Below are 24699 nucleotides of genomic sequence, written 5' to 3'. Positions count from 1 at the left end.
GTAATCATAATGAAAAACATCAACACTTCTGAACAAAGACTATGCTTGATTCCTCCCTGTGGACCTATTGTCAGCCACGAAGTCCAAAGCATGACCATAAACTGTATTCAAAAACAGCAAAGCGCAGGAGGGAAGATGTGCTCAAATTATGGATCTCTGATTAAAACAGACAAAATTCTCAGCAGTAAACCAACAAAATAGGTAAATAATCTAAATATTCTTGAAGTTTCATATTGCTTTACCTCTTCTTATTCTTTCTGCTCTTTAATCAAACAAATCAGGAAAGGCAATGTAAAACATAATGTTAAAATCCTTTGTATAATGTATTTTTCTGTGCCCAGTGGTATCTGAATTCACCCAAATGGCATATTCAGTAACAACTGTACATATTAAAAAGGTGGTTTAGGTTTTATGTCTGAAAAACTAAAATTCTATCCTTTGAGGATCATCCAAGACCCTAACAAGAAAATTCATTCTGTTTTTGAACTCTACTGGACCAGAAACTACCAAGCCTGATGAACCTTAAGCCTGATCTATAAGTCTGTTAAACTTTAACGTGCAACCCAAGTCATGCATGGCTCCAGTATAGAAAACTCAGCCTTCCCTTGGGTCTCATTTCCTCCCCTCTTGCCACAACAGAAGCAGCTTGCTCATTCTCCTGACTCTCACTTCACAGAATCATTAGCCTATTAACCAGCTGGGTCTGAGAAGCAGGCTCCAAAACTATGAAAAAGCCAAGGGCACACTGAAGAAGGGAGGTATGATTCACCTTGTCCCTGGCAGTAGCCCTGCAGCAGAGCTTTTCTAAATATCCAGTGGAAAGGACAAAAGGGCACTGTGGAATGGATTCTGGACAGACCAGAGGGGAGTTTCCCTCCCAACCCCACACTCAGTACAATCCCCACAAAGTGACATTGATGATTCAAATTTACCTGGGCTACTTCAACCAACTAAGGAAAAACAGCTCAAAAGGTATTTTAAAGCACCAAGGAGCCATGCAGTTTGGGGCAGAGGGGAAAGAAGGAATGCTGTCCTAATGTTCACTTCTGACAAGCCAGGCACAATATTGTATTTCTCATCTTTTATACTTTCAAAACTTTATTTTATCCCTTAGAGGGTTTAAAGACAATATTGAAACATTCAAATACCAGGAAAATGTAATGAAATTAATACCATGAAAATATTGGCAAGTTCAGAAGACCCCTCCATTTCCTTTTCCTATGAAAACCTCAGTAGAGGTGTTCTGTCCTCTGGAAGTAGTAGCAGTGCGGGAAGAAATGCAAGGGAATATTTCCGTGGGCTGCTCCTGACCTGCTGAGTCAGGCTGTCCTGCCTCTCCAATACAGCACACTGTCATAAGGAAGTAATGATTGTCAGGGTACTTTAAGAAAGCAGCATCACAAAATACAGGTCTCGTGGAAGATGATACCAGTTAGTCACCATTTTAAATAACTTCAGTCATCATTTCATGTGGAAAGTAGAACTGTGAATAAACTTGTCAGTTTGGCATGTAGGGGTGGCCAAGAAACAGAACAAAAAGCTAATCCTGCAGCATGAAAAATAGATTAGGAGCTAACTACTAGTATCTATCCTTTCTTCTTTTCTTTTGTTAAGAATGTCCATATTTTCTTCTTTTTTATGCAGGTTGTCATTCAGACAGCCCTGACAGGATCCGAAAAGGAGGTTTACCCTTTCAGAATCCATTCCTCTGTCCATAAAATTCTCCCTTCACCATGACTAGAAACATCTTTGTCCTCTTTGGTCTTAACCTTGGATACAAACACAGTTCAGCTGAATTGCTGTAATTCTGCTGGGACTATTAAAATTAGTAACTACAGACTTTTTTATTTTCAGGGCTAGGATGTAATGGTAATGCCACCTGAGTTATTAGAATTATCAGAGCCAATGCCTGAGAAATTTTGACAAACATGAAAAAAAAAATTTCAAAAGCAGTTCAGACACTTTGGGCTTTGGAGTCAACTAAGGGGTTTTTTCAGCTATCCTACATCTTTTATATTAAATTCTGTACTTTTTTTTTTTAATATGACAAAGACCACATCAAAGTTGCCCGCACTGTGAAAAACAGGATCAGTTAGCAACAGCTGCGTTATTCAGTAACAAACAACACAAAAGAGATGTCATATCCCTGTAGTCTGTATCACATTCTAACAGAGGCTTTGCAATGACTTTTTTGCAATATTCTTCAGAAGGTTGTCAAAAACACTACCCACTCAAGCTAACTGTTCATAATTAAGGAACATGAAGTAAAATAGCTTGTGGAATGTATCAGCTACCCTAGTTTCTCTAATATTAGCAAACATTCAAACCACACTTGAGCCTCACTGTTAATAGCCTTAGAAGTAGCTCATGACAGCCAAATATATTACTAAGAGGTGTTTAAATCTCATTCAAAATCCTGCTAAAGGCATTACAACTATTGACACTTCAGTAAGAGGGGTTTTTGGGAATGGATTTCTTTTTGGTTTTGGTGAGGGTTTTTTTGGTGGGAGTTCTTTGGGCATTCTCTATTTCTCTTTCTCTCTTTTTTTTTTTTTTTAATTAAAATAGAAACTATTTATGTATTCTGCTTTAATGTCATGGTTTTTCGTTTCTCCTCAAAAGGTTCAACAGAAAGGTGTTACACATTTTTGTACCGCTAAAAGCTTCACTGCTCAGCCAGAGGGGGAGACAGAAGCAAGGAATTACAGGGCAATCACCCTTAATAAAGTTACAGATGGAAAGATAACAGAAGCCTTGTAGAAAATGAACAGTCACAGAAAGATTTGTAATTCAATTTGTTCAGGGATTTTAAGGGTTGGAAATAGCTGACAACCTGACGGGAGGATCTATCACTAGGACAAGCTTTAAAAGTAAAACACAACTTTTTAATTTTTACAAGGAGAAACTGAGGAGAATGAAAGCAGCCCATACTCACATTCCAACAAAATCCAAAGACTTAATAAGGATGAAAAACACATTATAATTTTGAAAGACCATTTGTTTCCAGGATCAGATTGCGTGTGTTGCAAATCACACAACAGGATATAATTAAGCAATAACACATGCCAGGCATAAGCTTCTGAGCAGTCAGAAAACACTATAGATTTCAGAGAAAAAAAAACAAAAAACAAACCAAAGCAAAAAACCCCCACAGTTTACTTGTTACTTATCACAGTTTGTACAGCTTTCCTACTGCTGCACTCAGCACTCACAATATATATATTCACTCTGGTGTACAGACGCGTGAAACTGTGTCCGATCATATCTCATAAATCCTTAATTACTTCTTATTTATAAATCAAGGCCACTTCTGAAGACAATGCAAAAGGCAGAATCTTCTCTGTCAAGATCCCTGTAATCCTTTTATTAAGTGTTATGGGTGATAAAAGTTAACCTTAGCATGTACTGGCACGTTTTTATAGTTGAGAACTGCTCTGTCCTAGCCTGTAATCATTTTGGGATTCTACTAACAGCAGATGGCCAGCTGACCATGTCACATACAGGGAAAAACACCAGTTTTCTTCATAGGCCTAACTTTAAGGATGAAAAGAACAGTGAGACCTTTTCTTCTTAAAGTGTGCTCAGTGTTATGCCTTGGAGTTTCATTTGCTACAAGTGAGCAGCAGTTGTTCATTATAACTCAACCAATTTATATTCAGCTGTAAAATTATGGTTGCAACTGTGTATTGCAACTTAGATTTAAGCTTTCATAGCACTGGTATTTTCCTTAAAAAAAGTAAAATCTAAGCAAATCGAGATCAAGCAGCAGCAACAGTGCAACAACAGTTAAAAATGTGCTTATAAGTAAAATCACACTGCTCTCAGAGTAAGGACCTCTGAATAAAACAAGAAAAGAAAATAGTTTTGCATACAGTTTCACTGAGCATTTTGGTAAATAATTGCTTTGCAGGGATGTACTAACATTTTATTGTGCAGCTCAACTCCGTAGTCTTCAGTCACCTGAAAAAGGCACCAGGAGATATCCACTCCAGGAGCACTGCTCCTGGAGGAGGTGATGGAATCCTTAAAGCACACCAGCCATCATGAAAAGAACAAACCATTGGTGAAAATGGATTCTTTATTTGCTCACGAGAAAGATCAATATGTTGACTTACAGTCCTCCACTTGACTTTGCCTACTCTGCAGCAGAAATACAGGTCTAACACAAATCAGTTTCATAAAACTTCATCTGCTTTACAAGAAACTGACTGAATATGCAGGTCTCCTTTCCCCTCAGAGGAGGGATGAGCCCTGAAGACCTCAAACCAATTCCACTTGGACAAGTACACAAAGCTCTGAGCAACTGACATGCATTTGATCCTGGCTTATGCTTAGCTAAGTTGCTGTCTTCCTGCTCTAAGTCAGGGATTTCAGGGGCAACTACCCATGGAGGGGACACCCAGCAGACCATTCAATTAATTACCTACATTTCAGAGATCTGTTGGAAGCAGATAAGCTGAAAACTTCAGAATGATCAGTTAAGGGAATAGCATATGACTATTTAGAAATCACAAAGCCACTTCAAAAAATTATGAATGGAAGCCTGAAACTCACCACAAGCTTTCCTTTGCTCAGCTCAAAATCAGCAGCCTTCCAAATATGATACATACTCAGTACACTGTACTATTTAATAATAAACCTCTCAGTTCCACAAGGGAACCTAAGAACCAAAAATGTTAAGCTACAGGAAAGACACAACTTTGCCCTCCCCCCCAAATATATGGGTTACAGTAATTGCTCTTGAGCAAACCATATGGGGTGCCTGCTAGCTATAAAACAATTTTAATAGTGGCATTCTGGTCTTAACTGATGTGAAGAATGGCTGCTTGCTACTGCTACATCAAATATGATGTTCACGTGTATATAAAATACACAGTGTGCCAAATGTTCATGGCAGGACTAAGAAAAGAAAGTGTATTCTGTGTTTGGCTGATACATATTTTGCAGCAAGTGAATTTAATTTCCTTCCTTCCCTCCCTCCCACTCCTCCCCCCTACCCCATGCAACTAATCGAATCCCTAACCTCCGAGTGCCCTTTTTCCCCTCCAAATGAGGAAAAGTTTTCATACACACATCCTTTGGTGAAAAAGCAATCAAACCTATGAGGACTTTTTTTAGAAAGAGGAAATGCAAAGGACTCCGGATTCCCCTGTCCAGCCAGGCATGGCTGCAGTCCCCAAAGTACCCATTGTAGATTGTGATCTGTGGATGAAAGATAACATCCACTTGCCAAGTTCTATTATAAGTCTGTGTTTTTATGTTAGAAACTTGCTCGAAGCTCAATTTCTGCTACATTTAGCCTTTACGTATCTTCACTGAATAAGGAAAGAGGCAGAAAATACATACTTGAGACTTCTAAAAAAGTAGCAGCAGATTTCTACACTGTATCATCTCTGACCTTGCAAGTTCCCTTACATATATCTTATTCCTCAGGGCAGACATTTAGTGTAGAGCTCAGAAACCCATTACATTCAGTTTTGGAAAGAAGAAGCAACAGCATAGTCATAAGAGCACTTTTTACAGACTTAGTAACAATAGTTTACAGAAGGGTTATGTTCCAGTCCTACTCGCTTTTAGAGCTGAACAGTAAAGGAAAGAAAAAAAAAATCAGAAAAGAAGAAAAAACCCCAAACAAAACCCAAAACCCCCAAAGGAAATAAACGAGAAAAAAAAATAAAATGGAAGGAGAAAAAAATAATCTGAGGGAACCCTACGGCATTCTGTAGGGCAATCCTGCCTTCTTACTCAAGAAAAAGATAAGTCACTGTCATAAAATTCTCCTTCAAATACTGGTTGTGCCTCCACCCATGTGTCATTCAGATTAACTTTTCAGGACAGAAGGTAGTTTTCCATTATCTCTCTTTATTTACACAAAGCATCTCTTGTGGGCAGAGCAAATTAGATTCTCTTCTCTTATGACCTTTTATTCACAGCAATTCCCTGTCTGGATAGCAAGCAGGATACACAATGACAAAAAGAACAGGGAGGGAAAGAGATCCCACAAACAGCACAAGTCAGGCATTGGCTAGGAATGAAATGGCTTACTGAATGTGATGCCTTGAGAGGCTACCTAGAACAGAGGCCAGACAGAGTTAAAGAAATAAAGTAGGTATTTATTAAAAGGCCTTCAAAGGATACACCTTGGGCAGTGCAAGAGCCTGGCTGAGGCTACACCCAAGATGGACAATGAGCCACACATTTTCACACTTTTACAAGTTTTGGCCCATTTACATATTGGGGTTAAAGGTTATGCAGTCTCATTCTCCCAGTTTGTTCTCCTCAATTCACTGTTGTTTATACCTTCTTGTGCCTGAAGCTGTAACAGTGTCCTTGGTTCTCAGGCTGGAAAAGGATTGTTTTGTCTGACTACACTGTGAAGAGAACTTCCTAACACTGTACATGAAGTTCAGACTTATATATCAATGCATTACAGAATCTAGAAAATATGAAAACTAAAACTTAAGGTATCAAAGGATGTCAGCTTGGGAGCAGGTGCTGGCTCAGGATTATGTGCATCCAAAAAATCACCATCCAAATGTCTTCTACACAATACTAATATCCTAGTGAAGGTAGCTGCTAAGGATTTATTTATCTCTTTAGAAGTTAGTTCCAACACACATCTCGTAAGGCTATGACGCCCAAGAGCAGCTTCCCACAACACACAGGGTTATTCCAGAAATTCCTGACTGTGGACATGGCCAGGAGACATGATCAGCAACTATTTGAGAGCCTGCCTGCCTGTATTTTTCTGGAGTTTAACTACTTTGTTTTTTTCCTAGCACTCACCATGATTTATTCTCTGCAAGTTTTTGTCCACTCACAGTATCCTATTTTATTTGACACATTTGCTGTTTTATCTGGAGTTAATTGCAAGTCTCGTAATATTTTACCTGTGTAAACTGTCTATGGTCTGTGGTTTCTATTCAAAGCCCTTTTTCCTTCTGTGACATTCCTTTCCATCAGGGAAAAAAAAAAAAAAAAAAAAAAAAAAAAAAAAAAAAAAAAAAAAAAAAAAAAAAAAAAAAAAAGTAGTAGACGGCCAAGTACCAAGTACATCCAAATTTACCTTGTTTTTACCTTTCTCCTGAGCTCTCTTTTGGCAATGCAACACTTTTGACGTGAGTGCTGTGTACTTTATAATTCTGAAACACATATTTCCTCCACAATTCTCTGGCTTTTTTACAACAATTTTCTTCTGCAATTCTTTACTGCAGTTAAAGTGCTGGAAATGTCCCCATTTCCATTAGCTTTCAGCTTGGTTGGACTTTTAAGATTTGAATTCTTCTATTCCTAACACTGAATCAGTTCATTGATATTTCCCATTCTATTCAAACAATGGGGAAGAAATAGGCATCATTTTATGCTGAAGTTTAACTCAAGCCCTAACACATGACATTTTATAACATGACTAGTTCTAGTAGTTATCTTAAAAGCCAAACATCATTACAAGCCATTAATGTTTCTGCTGACTCAAATGCTGAATAGCAGTCAAATGCACTAGCAAAGTAGTTAATCATGTATTAAAAGTCACAAAGGGATCCAGAATTAATGCAGAAATTCCTCTATCGACTCATGTTAAGAATATAATTAAAAATAGTTAGAACTGTTATTATACAGAGCACTAAAAATCACACGTAGAATATAAATGCAATGAACTTTTAAGAATTAACAATAGTCATCCTAAACCCAAATTTTCAACAATGTCTTTTTTCTCCCCTTCTTTATCAAGGATGTTTTGGGGGTTTTTTTCCAACATTTCTCCCTTCTGAATCAGTCAACAAACGCAGAAAGCAAAAATTTCTGGAAAAAACTTAATTTCCATAGCAATAGATTGAGAGATCAAAGACAAGATTTTCAACTACCAGCTAAATTTATACAGTAGAAGAGACCATAGTACTCAAAAAATCCCAAACCAAACAAAAACATACAAAAATAATTTAAAAATAATCCAGAAGCCCCCTTACTCAGATTCTGCATTGTGGAAAAACAGGATAAAAACACAAAGACTATGATAATCTAATCAACTTCTGATTTTCCTTTTCTTTGTGCATGCACAGTAGGTCTTATGATAAAAGTTTTCTTTTGAAGGCTGACAATTGGTATGATATATTTTACAAAGTCCTAGTTTGTAAAGAAATACAAGCAAAAAATATTTTTCACAGTTCTCACTCACCCTACTTCTGCACGTACGCCTACAAGATAGTTATGTGTTTTATGATTATATCAGGAAGCAATTTAAAACACTACTATACTTGAATTTTTAATTAAAATTATATAGTGTCCTCATTGCTTACTGGGGTGTGTTATAATTATTTAGCTTAGTACCAACCATTAAAAAAGTAGATCTATTACTTACTGAATGACATGAGACGGATGGTTTGTTTGTTAAATACTGTTTCTAACTTCTTCCTTTTTTTGTTTGTTTTTGTGCTCACTGTCGTATTGTTCTTAAACACCAAAGTGTTTGTCTAAGCATCAAAAAATACAGACTGATGAGCCTGGCATTATAATTCTTATTAATGTATGTCTTCCTAGAAAATAAGCAGATTTCCCTGAAGTTTCATAACTTCACATAACAAAAAGCTTTAAAAATAACACATGAGAAAGAACTTTTTTAATAGGCCTTAAGAACCCATTAAGAAGTAGTCAATAACGAGATACATACTGCTTAAAAGCACAAATTTTTGGGGGGTTTCTTTTCAATTTCATGCAGTGGCAATTTTTGAAAATCAATGACTAGGCAGAAGCAGATTTGAGATTTATAATCACAAATTTCCTTTCTGATTACTACAACTCTGAAAATGGGCTTTGACTATTCTTGACTCACATGACTTTTTATAGCATCTGTTAAAATAATGGCACTTAAAAATATGGCTTCTTTCTAACAGGCAACAGTCCTTTGCAACAATTGACAGCTGTAAAACTTCAGATTAAATACTTCATCCTCAGAGGGTGTCAGATCAAACTACCAATTAGATATGGAGAAAGTGATATTAGATCTACATGGAAGCACCAACTTTATACTCCCAGTTAAAGAGTAGTTTGGTGGTCAGAAGCCACTGATGAAGCACCTCTCAAGTTGGCCTGCATACAATGTCCGGGACTGCAGTAAGGTTTGCAAACACAGAACTATGAGGAAAATGAGCTGATTGAGTTATATTTTAAACTCATAAGCTGAATGCCTCAGTCTGTATGCATCTTTTCTCTGGGTACAGGGCCTCTGGTGCTGAAAAATCTTTAAAGCTACAGAATCCTCAAGATTTCCCTTCATGCTGCCCCAGAGCCTTTCTTTTCCCACCAGAATGCCCAAAATCCCGTGCCCTGGAGCACACGACAACAGCAGAGGCAAACATCGCGTGACTCCGCAGGCAAACTAAAGAGTTCAAGGCCAAATCTCAACTTCCCTGCCACAAAACAGAGGTGTTGAAGAGGGACCAAATAACTGGAAGAGCTGTTCTGCACTGGCAAGGTTTCCTGGGGACAATAAGCCTCACAGAGCTCATGGCAAAATTATCCAGGCACAAGCAAAATGTTGAATCTGAGGAGGAAGCCAACAGACTTGCATACCATTAGATCTTTTTTTGAAACACAATAGGTGATTTCTCCATTTCCTTTCAAAAACCCCCAAAAAGCCCTGATTCATACAAATATCTGCATTTGATCTATGTAGGGATTCTTATAGCAAGTGCCAGGTGACATCTTCAATCAGCAACATAGAGGACTGGGTCCTGAAAGAGAGGAGAAAGCTTCCCCCAGAGAAAACTGCTCATTCTCCTCCTCTGTTTTTTCAGGTCCCCTGAAAATTATCAGTGGCAGTAAAGTGTTCCCTGACTGTGAAACACAAGGGAAGAAAACAAGGTACTGAAATGTAAAATGAAACAATTCTTTGTATGATCCCAAGGAATGCTTATATAGAGAGCTGTAAGGTATTTTCAGTTCAAAACAAGAATGATAAGAAAAAAAAAAAAAAAAAAAAAAGAAGATAAAAGACGGAACAGAAAAATAGAAAAATAGAAAATACTAAAATTAGTTTAGTAAAACCGAAGTAAAACTTTTTCTCTGGATGTCTCAATATAATTGTTGCCATGTAGTTTTTTATCCTTTTACAAACCAGCTTAGCTCAATTTGAAAACAAAACATTGTGTCAAAATCAAAGAAGAGGAGCCATTTCATTTCGAAACCACTGAAATGAAATATTTAAGCTCCCAATATTTCTCCTCAGCAGAAACTACTGGATGAATTGCATCAAAACAAGCAAATAGCTTTGATCAATACCACACTGTGTCTTCCAGTTAATACACTATTTGCATAAACAATTTCATCAGGCATTACCACAAGTGCAATTGAGACCACAAAATAAGTCAATCTGCCTACTGGGTAATTTGCTGTGGGATGCAAACTACGCCACTGCTTACAGCCAAGGACAAGAGACGGAGTAGCCAAAGAGAAAATTACATTCCCACAGGTTCCCCCACACCTTCCCCCAGCCAGTGATGCGGCACTGCCGCACATGTCGGCTGAGACAACAGGACGGAGAGCTTTCATGAAAAAATATTTGAGATGCATCTACTTTTCCTTCCCAGAGAAGGATAGAGCTAGAGCCATCACATATGGGCAGGTGGTCTTGTTACTGAAGACTGCCCAGATTAGACATGAGGATCAAGGATAGGAGCAGACTGTCAGCTAGGAAGGGTTGGAAAGGCGCAAAGTCACAACATGTGCAAATCTCTGGAAGCATAACTAAGTCTAAAACTGCATCACTACATTCCTGTCCCATTGTCAGTTTTGCATTCTTTCCCTTGGTACAAGAATTAACCCCAAGAGACCAGGTGAATCCAGATGAAACCTGGTGAGGCAGCAGGTCTGCTCTTCAGCTGCACCACATGGATGAGTTTCTGCAGGCACTCAGCTACACCTTAACAGAAACATGCTGTGATGCAACAATGTGACCACTTGCCATGAGGAACAGCTCCATTTCAGATGGAAGACAGCTTCACCGGAAAGCAACAAAATGAGCTCTCCTTCCCCACTAACAAAGGAGAAGAGCTTGTGCACACGCCCCAGCATGGCAAGCAAGCAGAATGATGCTCGGATGCCCAAGTCCTGGAACAAAGTGAAATTGTTTTGAAGCAATTGGTTTCTGGCATAAAATTTCTGCAGAATAGCAAATGGAGGTTGGCCTTATAATTAACAATTTCAGAGGTCTTCTAGAATATGAATCAGAAGGAAGCAAAATTTGAATATTGCGTTAGGGAGAGTTCACGTTCTACTAGCCCTATGTGGACTGTCAGTGTGCATTCTAGTAGCTCGTTATGATTTATCTTCATCAGCCATGGGCTGAAATTACCAGACTCCAATTACTTTGCTTCCTATGTTCAAGAGGAAAAAAAAAAAAAAAAAAAATTATGTCAGGCCTACCACAGGAGATGGTTTAAAATGCCCGAGGTAGAGAAAGTAATCTACTGTTCTCTGACATTTGCTGCCTGAAAGTCATTCACATTAACAACCATTCAAACTTGTTTAGTGCAAAGCAATTGCTTCTATTTTCCTCTTGTCAGTAACATTAGCTTCAATTCAAATTTAACTCTTCAAAAATTTCAAAATGTAGAATGAAATTCAGTGAGGCTTGTCAGGGACATGTAAGGGTCTTGACAGAACATACTGTCACTGAATTTGTCTTCCTTAATCTGTTAATTTTGAAATGTCTATTTTTGAGGGAAAAAAACCCCTGATGATCTACACTTCTTTTACTGTCACAGGGTAGGCAAGAGATTTATGATGATGTTTACCAGACACCCATTTTAATACCACTCCTAACATAACAAGGACTACAGAGGCAGAAAAATAGATGTGCTCAATTTAAACTAACAAATTAAGTGATTATTTATGAGAACAATTCGAGGTTTAGTTACATAGCAAAACACATTTAATAACTTAATATCCCATCACCATGAGTAGACTTGTATAGCAGGCCATTAACTTCTAAAGACTTTGGGCTTATAAGGTTAATATCTTCAGTGAGAAGGGGAGGTAGGTTAGGTGGTTAAACAACAGTAGCTGTCACAGACAGCTCAGATAGATGCTGAGGACACTGGCTTTCATCAACATTCTTTCTTCATATGACACCCACTCAAGCAATGCTTTTTTAGTTTGTCTTACAGTTAAACAAAATTAACAAAAAAAACCCACAAGACATACACATAGATTCACATTTTTGGTATAGTGCTTTAAGAATAAAATAGTTTAAAGCTGTATTACTGATGTATCTTCTGAACATAGTCATATTGGCTAGGGAGGTGGGGACTGCAAGATCAGAAGGGAAAATTAATTTTTATTTTATTTTCTATTTGTGAAATCAGGAAAACAACCCCTGCATGCAAGCTCATGCTGGCTGTGATATATTCAACCACATTTCAAGCAAATTAGTAGTTAGAGCTCATTATGGTACAGCATAATTCAACCCAAGAAAAAGCCAAATAATTTCTTACATGGTAGAAAATGAAAGTAATAAAACTCAGTATTACATAGTTGATTGTTTCTAAGCACTGTACCTTCACTATTTTTAAACTAAAAGTAAAATAATTACCAACAATAATAAACTTTGAACAGTTTGGGAGCAGTAGCTGGTTTATAGACTAAAGCAGATGGGTAGATGAGCCTGATATCTACAACTTACACATCAGATTAGACATTACACAAACATGGCATTTCTTTACTCAGTCTACTAAATTTCTGGGGTTTGCAGTGCATGTCAAGATGCCAGCTCCCTTGGGATGACTCAGCAGTTACTTGAAGGGAGGAGGCCTGGCATCACTCTAACACAGCAAGACCCCAACACAGCAGTTAATTGTTCTGAGTTTGACCTACTGCCTTTTATTAACAGTAATATCACTATCTTTACTGAGGGATTCAGCATGAAACTGGAAAGGTTCCAGTTTTAGTGTTTGTGGCACCTGGCCAATGTCACTCTCTCTACACAGTTTCATCAGCGGTATCTTAAAATGTTCACATTTCATGATCTAGGCAAAATATATTTTTGCAGATATATGTCCAAGGAAAGAACAGAGAGATACCAGAATCCTGGTCCTGCCCAGAAAGCATTAGCAGTGCAGCAGTTAGTTAATTAATGCCTGTCTGTTGGCAATTCTCTCCCCCAATATCTCCACCAGTACAACGAGAAGATGGCATTTTCTACAGTGAAAAAGTCAAGCAGTTCAGATTAAATTGGCAAAAAAGGAGATGCAGTAATATGAATGGAAGGCTTTGTCTGGCTTTGTCTGGCAGTAAGTAGGCAAAGGAGCCTTGTGTGATCTTTCCTGCTCTCCCTGGCTAAGAGAAGGCAAGATGGTAACATCCAGGAGATAGGCAATGATAAGAAGATAAAGGATAATAATGCCTCAAGCCATCTCTATGTAAAGCAAAGTTTTCAGTCAGCACATACCTACAAAATTAGGTAGAATTATTGGAAGGAAGCTAAGCAATGCAAAAATTGGTTTGGTTTTAAGGAAATAACACACCAGTAGTTGGAACAATATTCTACTATAAAAACATGTACAGGAATGCAATTTTCTGAACTCTTAAGACAGATAATTCTAATTATGTCCATAATTGCTATATCTTCAATTGCTATATCTTCAGATTTCTGGGAAAAAAAATCATCACACTGAAGGCCTCTAGAATGATTTTATTTTCTTGTCTTCTGAGTTAGTCATTGTCAAGCACTTGTGTGACAAATCCACATTACTTCTTGCATTACAAAACTCAGGGACCATTTTTTGTGACATAGATCACTCTGCTGTCATAAAGCTTTGCAAGCACTCTAGCTCTTTGGGATTGGAAATGGAGAAAATGAAAAGAAAACACTGTTGATTAAAAAGCTCAGAATATTAGAGTACTTAAACAGACTTCAGATATATTGGTACGATAATATCATGCAGTATTTTATTGCTGATTTTTCACTCATTATAGGGCATCGAATATTATTATTACTTCTTACACAACAGTAATACCTTGCAAGTTGATTATTCCAAGTAATTTATTTTTATGATTCTGGATAACAGGTTTTCTTGGGTTTGTTGTTTTTTTTTTTTTTTTCATTTTTGACAAAAAAGGAATATAAATCAAAGATGCTATTTAATTTTTGCCATTTTCACTTTTCAGTAGATTGAGCAAACTTAGTCTTTCAAAAAGTAGATTTCTTTCATAGGAAATGATTGCTTTCATTTATTAGCTATATCACATTTATAGTACTTCAATCTGTTCTCTTTCAATCAATCTGCATTGTTAGTTCCTTGAGATCTCTGAACTTTAATGTTATTCTATTCTCTTGTTTCAGTTATTTTCTGTGGGAATTGCACTGTAGCTGTAGGAAATTTAGAAAAAACAAACTACCTATCTTTATGATTTTCTTTCAACTGAGCTATTTAGAGAGGCAAAAATGGCTTTTTGGAACTTAACAACCTGAAGCAAACATTTTACAATTTTAAGCAGAAGAGCCAATGTTTTTTCAGAAGCAAACTTTTTCATAGTGTTTATATGGAAACAACACAGAAGTAAAATTCATACCTTACACAGTATCTCCTTTCTAACAGAAAACATAGGATAATACCATTCTAGAACAGTCCTGGTGGTGCAGACTCTATGTTTTGAGAATTTATGCAATTTCCTGACTTCAGGTTTGCATGCTGAAAGCTGAACTGCTGAACATTTTTGTATAATAAGTAATAAACTTGAAGCATCAGCTGAATATTCTACCTAAGGAATGCAATATTCTCCAAATACTGAGTTTTCTAGCTAGTCCAATTAAAATGACAGTGTGTTTAAATTTTATTTATAAATACCAGTGGGTCGTACCTGATGGCATTTTTATGCAGTGAGGTTGTCCCAATTACCTAGAGCTTTGGTTATGCCAAAAATTCTGTGGTCACTGCAGAACATAAAGTGTTTAACAGGTTTATGTCAGATTTTAAGCTGAGCGTATGGTTTCATTCTATTAATGTCTAAAACAAAGGATAAAAAATATAAAAAATCCTGCCAAAAGCTCAGAAACTGGTGACTTGGAAAGTCTCTTTTCTTTAGTTTCAACAAGTGCTGAGCACATCCTTTAAAAATCAGGCACAACCTAACAACATTCCATAATAAACTGAAACAGTAAATCACTGTTTATTGTCTTATTTTGGATATGTGATTTCCTTGTTTCTTTTGCATCATTCAAGAGCTCATGAACAAGAAACGAAAGGGTTGTCTTCCCATCTTCTTCCAAACAAACAAAATAGTTAATTTTTGTCTACGTTGTCATCAGAGTGCAAAAACCACACAAAACCAAAAAACCCAAAACAGTAAGCCTATAGGAATTGCAAAGGCAATTGGGATTTGTGTTAGAGAGGAGAGTGACTACAAGGGGAATAAAAGCAGACACTGATGATTACAGGCCAGAACTACAGTCTTTCTTTGATTCACAGTAGTTCACATCCATAGACATATTTAAATTTCCAGGTCCAGTATCTGATGCTTAACTGGAAATTGAAATCCTGATACAAGAGAAAGGTGGAAAGTGAATACCCAGGAGCTGAAAAGTGGATGAGAAAAACAAGTGAAGCAGTAAAGCACATCCAGTTCATCGCCATCAGCACTAGGAAAAATGTTTGAAAGGAAGAAAATTAGGAAAGTCCCCTTGTATCTTCTGCCATGTTTTATATTTTCTGAACAAAATTAAAAATATACAACTTCCCTCCAAAATCCAACAATCCATAAATCACCAACAAAATCCAACAAAACACCTTAACTTATATCTTCCAGAAAAAAGAGACAAATCACTGCAAGATGGAGAAAAGACCTTCCTAAATACATACTTCTGTAGCATACTTTAAAACTCAAAGCTAAACTCATGAAATGAATAGAATTACTATTAATAGAAAAAGGACAGTTGAGGATGAGGAAAAGGCTGAGTGGTAACATAAACACTTGAGAAGAATATATGGTGAAACAAAGTACACATGGTTTTATCTTACATCCCTTCCCTTTGGACCAGCGGAAGTTGAGTAATGTTTCAAATCTAGGATATTAACAATATTGTGATTTAAATTACAGCAATGAGGAGACAAAATCTATACAGAATTGCTTCTACTTAATAATAAAATACGTAAAGCTAATTTTTTTCTAGTGTCAATTACCTTGGCATGCTTGTTAGCAAACATTTTTAAATTAAATGAGCTTTTAAACTTAAACAGTAAATGCAAGAGTGTAAGAAAATGCAGCCTTATGGGCTGTCATAGGAAATACCTCGAAGTTAGCACTTTACCTTATTATACAAAAGTGTAATATGAAATCAATTTCTTGTGCACTGTATTAGTGCCTTGCTTATTACAAAATACTTTTGTATTGCTTTTGTCAACATAAATTAGACTTACACAATTTTTTCTAACACTGTTAAATTAAATTATGTGCTTTGCAAGTATAATATTAAACCAATGAATTAAGCTTCTAAATTCCATTAAACTATTGTATTTCTTTTATTTTCTATAATGGAACTTTAAAAATCAAAATAGTTCCTAAAAGATACCTTTAATAAACCACATCAAGAGAAACTGAGCTATCAATTTGAAATAAATAAAAAAAAAAGTAAAAAGGGAAATTTGCATCCCACCTATAAAACTTTAAAATTTGCAGCAACTCTTTATTCATTAAAAATCAAACAGCAGAGAGAATGCTACCAGCAATTAATTTTCGGCACGGCTTGCATTATCATTTCAAGGTCAGGTTTCATTGGCCATGCCTCAGTGGGAGCTTGGTTTTGAGATCACTAAACACTGCTCGCAAGGGAAACATCATTAAACATGTACTTGGAAAAGTGAAATTACTTGCAATAGCAACAACTGAAAAACTCTGCTAGACTGCCTAGGCCCTTTTACCCTCCAGAAAGAAACAGGTGTCTTTCAGTAAGCATTCATGAGCTGCCAGATATACCTGTGATGGAATACTTGAGTCTACCCTTAAAAACAGCTTTACCTTCAGATCAGAGATCCAAAGACTGGTCCAGTTCTTATGACATCAGATGAAAACACAAAACCAGTGACCAATACTGTCAGGAAAGATTAAAAGTAGAATGCCTAAGAGGCAAATTATGCAGCAAGGGGGCTAGAGGGAGAAGAAAGAGCAGTGACTCTTGGGCCCTGCAGAGATCAACAGAAATCTGGACAGACAAAATTATTTTGCTGCATGCATCAGGCAAGTTAGTCCAACCTCTTCCATATCAGTGGTTGGGATACTCCAACAATCATGCCGCAAGTATAATTTCCATCTTCAACAGGAAAAACAAATCTTTCTACTTCTTGGATGCTTATAATTTTTTTCCAACTTTCAAACTGCATTTATTTATAATTTATATTGCTTTTTAATTCTTATTTTCTCTTTACTCCTAATTTAATTTCTTGACACAACTTTTAAGATCAAGCAGTACTTTCTCTCACCATAAGCCATCTTCACAATGCAGGGAGCCCCAAATGGTAAGGTGAATTCAGGTTGGTGCTTACATCCAAGTAGCTGGTATCATTTATGTACCCTTCCCACATGACTGTTTGAGACAAAAAGATGACTGTTGTGGTGCATTTGAGATTTACCCAAGTCCTGCATGCTTTTGTTCCTTGTTTTATAATGGTTTGTCCCTTACCCCCATGTTAAAATCCCTGTTGGTTTTTCCCTGGTTGTGGGTCCTGTCTGTCACCCTGCAACCCTGCCCAAAAGCCTGGGAAATTCTGGTGGGGCTGTGGAGTGATTTGTCAGGTTCTCAGTTCCCCTCCCTCTATTATGTATAATATTCTTCTGTTAATTGTCCCCTGTTCTGGGTCACTCCCCACCTTCCCTGAGATTGGTTCTAGATTGTCCCCTGCTCTGTCAACGCCCCCTGTACTTAAGCCAAAACCCAGAGGGGCCAGAACTCACTCCATACACGGGCAGCCCTATGGGTGGACTAAAGCCTAGTTGAAGCCCACGTAGGAGTCCTCCTTTCTTCTTCCACGCCGTTTGCCACGTTTCTGCCTGAGGCTCAGCCCCACAAGATTGCCAAGGCACCAAGCTGTACCCCTGAATGTGGATTCAGTAACGAGCCAGCCGGCACACAGCTCCAAACCCCCGCAGACAACTATGATAACAAAGTAGAAAAATGTACTGAAAATAAGTGGCTGCTTTTTTGCAAATGATACCTGGCAGGAACACACAGTTTTGTATATTTTTTTCAAACTGAGAAAATACAACAGGTATGGATTTTTTTCTCCCTCATATCTATTGTAATACAACAGGAGAGAGAAAAACACTTCTAACCAACTGCCTGGGTATTTAAGATGTTAGAACAATTTACAGAAAAATGTTTCAGTATGTTGAAACCATTTTATTCTTTACAAAGCTATCAGAATATTTTTCTTGAAATTGATATATATTTCAACACATCTATGTGTTTAGGTTCACATACAAAATTTTAAATCTTAAAACAAAGGTTTCTTTATTTCTTTCAAATACTTTTTCAGAAAATACTATCAGCAGCACCTATGAGTGGTGATGGACATTCATTAGCAATTTCTGGAAGCAGTCAGGGACTGCAAGATTTCAATTCAGTGCTTCAGTCCAAAGTAGTTAGATCTTTTCCTGTCTTTGAACACAACAGAGAATATCAGTCTGTCTTTTCCCTTTCTCTTTTTTCCTTTGTAAAGTAGCTAAGCAATAAAGACTGATTTTGACCATGATTCATTTCATCACGATTCATTCAAGAACTGGTGATGTTGGTTCTCCCATCTATGCCATGAAAAATTTCACTATAAAAGATAGATGAGAAAACATATGATCCCTCATTGTCCCTAACCCCAGACTTCAAGGATGGGTCCCTTGCCTACTCCTGCTACTCAGTTACAGCAGTGCATGCCAGACTTTAAACAGCAGAAGTGCAGCAGGGATTTGTAGGGACAGGTTGGTTCTCATGTCCTGCAGTGCCTCAATCTCTTCCCCAGATATACAGTACATTAGATACCAACTGCTACATTGGTGTTTCACCATTTTCGTCTCCTCTGGTCTCTTAAACCCACAGCAGGCTGCACACTATGCATTTTTCCTCGGAGGACATGAGATGCCAGGAACTGCCTCTGCATGTTAGCAGCCTCATGGAGGAAGAAACAGAGTGCACCACCTTCCAGGCAACATGAACTGAACAGCATGGCCTAGAGGCAGCTGGGAGAGAACATCAGTAGCTATTGTGGTGGTAAAGTTTATCAACTAGTTCATTTCTAAGAAAATCTAAGATAGCAGAGAGCATTTCAGGCCCTCTCTTGCTTTCCTCTGCTTTTATTTTAAAATAGGAAATGCTATCCTTAAGCTATTTCTCTGTAGTAGAGGATGGGGTGGAGGGGCCTTGGCAAACAAATGCTGGCTGCAGCACTTCTGGGATTTTCTCTGTCAGTGTGTAACTGTCAAGGGAGCAGCAGGATCCTTCAGAAAAACCAAAAGGCCTAAGGACCAGCAGCTAGAGAGGATGAAGTCATTTAAGTCTTGGCATACACACAGCAATACCAAAAATACAAATCCAGAAGTTACAGAATGCTAGAAAGAAATGGATTTAGAGATGCTACATTAACACCACAAAAACAGCAACAAAAAATGTAGGAATCAATGAAAAGGACACTGATGGTGCAAGCCCTAAGGATAAAAAGCCACAGGGAAACAAACTTGGGCATCTCTGTCTTTACATCCAAGATATTAAATAGAGGGGGAAGACATTACATGTCAATGACAAACGAAATTTGTAGCCTTCTCAAGAGCTGAAGGGCTCCTTCTTCCAATGCAACTTAGATCACGAGACAAAGGTGAAGCTTGCTACAGAGAAACCTGCTACACATGCAGGTTTAAGAAACATCAGAGTAATGCTCCAAAATGTGCAAACTCCAGCAATTTGAGAGTTTGCATCTTTTATGCATTTTAAGGGAAATAATTCTCTTTTAGATGTCAAAACACATTTTTTATTAATTTTCTTTTTCTCTAACTGCCAGAAGAAACTTTCAAGTGAAAGAACTTGAAGGGTCTTCATGTCTACTGTTGTTGTTTATAGCAAATTATATGCACAAAAGCTATATTGCAGTAAAAGAGCAAAATAAAGTATTTAAAAGTTAAGAAATTCCACCTTTGAGATATCATTAACAACCTTCATTCAATTTACTTATGCATATGCATTATATTATTACTGTCCTTGAGGCAAAAAGGAAAAATCTATACATAAAAATACAATGTCAACTAATGTAGGGAGCAGAGGCTAAAAAAAAGCAATAAATATATTTTTTCCCTTATACTTACAGATTTTAAGTAATCAAACTAGATCACAAAAGGCATGTCTAAGAATACTCCTTACTGACAGTTATAGGCACAAGTGCTTCAGCACTGCTGTCTTGCTGTACGAGTCCTCTCACAATTTTGCACATAAAAGCACATGGTCCACCAGGCATTTATCAGAGAACATTCTGAAAGGTTTGCCTGGCCTGTAAGCTACTCATGTTTGCCAAATATGAGTTTAATAATCTGCTATATGATCCAGAATACGGTAGGGCAGTTTATCAGTTTTCTGTACTGGTGCAGTCAGCTAAGAAAAAACTTACATGGCTGCTTTAAAATTAGAAAATCAGAAACAGAAGCATAATAAATAGATACTGAGTTACTAAAAAAGTTATTCTGAACATGCATAACATACTGAGTATTTAAAATGTTCTTATATCTGACTCAGATCAAGTATTTTAAATTTTCAAATATTTTAAATATGGAATTAGTGAGTTGTCAACTACATCACAAGTTAAGAAAAACCAGCAGATTCCAGGATGGTACTGACAATGGAGGATGTTCTATATTTTCCTCATTTTTATACATGGTAACTTAATTTCTCCTCATAAGAATTCTAACAGTTGCAACATAGTACTTATCCACTCAGAATTAAAACAAGTTTACTATAAAATATATTTCACCAATGTGCAGAATACCATAATGACAGTGGGTATTGTAATTAACTAGCAGGACCTGATTGATACAAAAGATGTAGAGACTCGATCATCAGCTCCTTCAAGTACAGGTTTCTACTAAGAAAAGAAACAAACAATAAGAAGCACAAAATCCTGCCATAAAACCCAGCATGTGCTGGATTTCCACACTCCTGGGAAGACAGTGGAAAAAGAACGATTGCCTCAATACTGCCAAAGTATTATGGGAATTAGTACACAGTTAACAGGGTGCTCAGACCAGACTGGAAAGGGACTGCAAAAGAGGAACCAGTTTGAAGAACTGCTGTGGTTTCACTGATTTCCTAACTGGCAATAACTTACAGGCTACAAGAAACAAAGCCTCTCTCTTCTAGCATATCCTCAGCACTTCTGCAGCCAGCATCAAAGGAAACTGGATAATTATTTCCCCATCTCAGTCAGTGTACAAAGCCCATTCACCATACATCAGCTGAGCTCCATCTGAGAAACAACTTGACAAGACAAGCTGAAGCAATATGTGTCAAAGAGATTGAATTCCAGTTTCATATTAGTACAGAAGAAGACAGTGCATGATTATTGCTTGGAGCGTGTGGTTGTTTAGGGGATAATGGTAGTACCTTAACACTGAGAAGTAATGGAAATTGTCTGTCTTGTTCTCATTCTTTCTGAGACAGTCACTTGTGATATGTCTTGTTACACTGCCAGGTCATTTCTCTCTTCAGGGTCCTTAAATATCACCTGTCCAAGTTGACAATACATCTCTCCAATGATGGCATTATGCTTTGTCCCTTGTTAAATAGCTAGGCACTCACTTTACCAAGGATGAAAATCACACTTTACTTGCAGAAATTAAAATATTAGAAGCTGGACATTATATTAGAGCTCTGCTTCCCAATGCTTCCTCTCTGCAAGGATGATCAGACCTCAGTATCAAGGCATCTTAATGTGCCCAGGCCCATGTCCTCCTTTAAGTTCTTGTTTATCATAAAGGGGACTATTCCTAATGTTGTTAAATTCAAAGAAATTGATTAAATTATTAAATTTTCAAACAACAAAATATATCTACAATGACTTTCATATTTTTAAATGCCCTTATGTTCACCAAGAGGAACTTCTATTACAGAAGCTGCAGTGCTTCCAGTACCCTATTTTCTCACACCAGCACCTGTTCTGTGCAGAAAACAAGTCAGCAAACCCTGCTCCAAAAAACAGACCTTTAGCACCAGAGACAAAAGAGTTTCTTCATGAGTTGTCAGTGCTATATTTAACCCCCTCTCTAAGTCCACATCAGATGGAGTAAGGCATAGAATGAAACACAGAAAGAATGATGGTGAGAATAACAGGAGGATATTTAAAGGCAGATTTTGTGCAATTCAAGGCTGAAAAGACAGATTGCAAATACTACAAGGGTTTTTTTTTTTGCAGCTACTGTTCTTTACTACAGTTGCTGCATATTTGTTTCCTAGCCTGTGTTATGGTCTAGACAGGCAGAAAGAAGCCTGCCCATCACACTCGAGCTTTACACAGAACTACCAGAACAGGATGGCTGCTCTTCAGAGGTGGATAAAATACACATTGGCACATGTTTCTACAGAGAGAATAATGTAAAGTATCCAAGAGATTAGTTTTAGGAGAAAAAAATGCATTAAAGGAGCATCTGATATTTTGTAGTTTAAGTCTGTCCACAAGGTACTGAAAGATTATGGTTTCCACAGAACCTGCATGCCATGGGATGCAGCAGCCCAGCTGAAGCCTCACCCATGAGAACACACAGTATATATCTATTTTTAACAGATCTTTAAATCACCTAGAGTCATTGCAGAAATTATTGTACAGACTTAGAATTCCCACTTTAAAGTTGCAACTCCTTTCTTAAACACAGAGACAGCAAGCTGATTTGTGAAAGCAATATTGAAGAGTGATAGCACTTTTTTCCTCACTGTGGGACCAGATCAAATTAACACAGGAGAAAAAAACCTGCATTTGTGAACTGCTTTAATTTAATGCACATGACAACTAGTAAATTCAGGACTAAATAATTCAAAGAAAGGCATAAACATCATGGTTTATTGATTTCAATACAATCATATTGTTGTATGTATTTTTTCTCATTGTATAAAGTATATGTATATGCTCTGAATAAGCCCCTCAGTAAAGTGACAATGAAAAATGTCTACCATTTTAACTTGTCATTCAAATACACATTCCCCACCTTTTCTAGTGCTGCTAGGCAAGATAAGCCACATCTAAAAAACTTTTTATTTGTTTCTTTTCTGTAGAGGTTCTTATACTATATTCATCACCATATGAATTGCAAACCTACAGGCATATTATGCCATATGAATAAGTTCGACAACATATTATTCATTCCCTTATCCACTGTTTAGACAGGAGCATCCATATTTGCGTTAAACTTTTAAATTCTGTTTTAAGGCTGAGGGGAAGGAATAGCTGAGGCTGAAGGGGGAGGTATGGTCCTGTTAAAAAAGTAACAAGAAAAACTAAACACAAAAAATCTGAGCATCAAAAAAAACCAACATGGAAATGGCAACCTAAGAGGTCTTTGAGGTGAAGTGGCAGACACACACAGAAAAAAAGAACATGCTCAACTTGCATGATCCTTATGGCTATTCAGCTGATAATATACAAGGGATAAACAACAACAACAAAAAAACCCAAACCAAACAACAACTTCAGGAATAAACTGATTTCCACTGAGTTCTATACAGTATGTTTGTTGCATTCTTCCCACACTTCCCATCCACCCCTTATTATATCAAGTCAACACGAAAAGTCAACTCTGCATGGACAGACAAAGAGCTCTTGGTCACATTAAGAGCTGAGTGCAGACACTACATCAGTGATAAAACTTGTCACTGAATAATTAAATTTTTTACCCCTTGCATATGATCTTCATTGTTAAGATTCTCATAACAGAATATTTAGCCTTCAGACAGATAAATCCAAGATCTCATTGCAACCAGCACAACAAAAGTAAGAAAAGTGCTTGCTCTGAAAAAAAAAATAATAACGTGAGGTAAATAAATTTGAGAAAAATTGCTGGGGAAATGTTCATAGTCAACCCTGCTTTCCAAATAAGAATGAAACACCAAAATGAACTGGTTTGTCAAAGGTGATGCCAAAGGCCATAAACAGAGAGCAGGTTTCTTGAAATCCAGTTCTGCGCTGTCTTCAAAGGTCATTACTTTAAGGAAACATGGTACCAACTCGACTGGTTTATTTATTTGTAATCATGTAACTACTACAGGTTGTGAACTGTAAATAGTGCATACCATACTCCCAGTGGGTACTCATGCTCTGACATGTCAGGCTAATTCTTAGAGTTCATTTTGCAGACAAAAGAAGGTACATTGTCAAATATATTTTCACCAGTCCCTATCACTGAGCACAATTTCTCTAAAATAAAGGTAATAAACTGCAAAATATGTACTTATGGTACTGTTATAGAATCTGAAATGTTTAATTATCTGAATGATAATTTAGCATGTTGTTATTTCCAAGGGTAATGAAATAGCTTTTAGCAATTAATGACCTGAAAAACAAAATACATAAAATGAAATCATTTTCAAAGGTAATCTGAAATGAAAAATAATAGTATACAAAGGAATAAAAAGCTTATGTAGTTGATTTGGAGATGTGAAACAAGGAAAATAAATTTCAACCCCACAAGGAATTA

The 24699-nt window shown here is 37.1% G+C and overlaps 1 protein-coding gene and 1 long non-coding RNA gene across 7 annotated transcripts in view; one reads left to right on the top strand and one right to left on the bottom strand.

The window, feature by feature from the left end:
- The window catches only part of LOC310907266, a 371251-nt gene extending 364208 nt beyond the window's left edge, over positions 1-7043 (top strand). Inside the window, exon 2 of the long non-coding RNA XR_014589576.1 lies at positions 6964-7043. This is a non-coding gene — a long non-coding RNA (uncharacterized lncRNA). The remainder of the gene's footprint in view (positions 1-6963) is intronic.
- The window catches only part of PTPRK (protein tyrosine phosphatase receptor type K), a gene marked incomplete at its 5' end in the record, with an annotated part of 380851 nt that overhangs the window by 128558 nt on the left and 227594 nt on the right, over positions 1-24699 (bottom strand). The window lies entirely within an intron of this gene.

This window comes from Zosterops lateralis, assembly GCF_965231275.1.
Source record: "Zosterops lateralis genome assembly, chromosome: 3".
Taxonomy (NCBI): Eukaryota; Metazoa; Chordata; class Aves; order Passeriformes; family Zosteropidae; genus Zosterops; species Zosterops lateralis.
The sequence above is the reverse complement of the archived record's forward strand: the minus strand, read 5'-3'. Positions and strand labels throughout refer to the sequence as shown.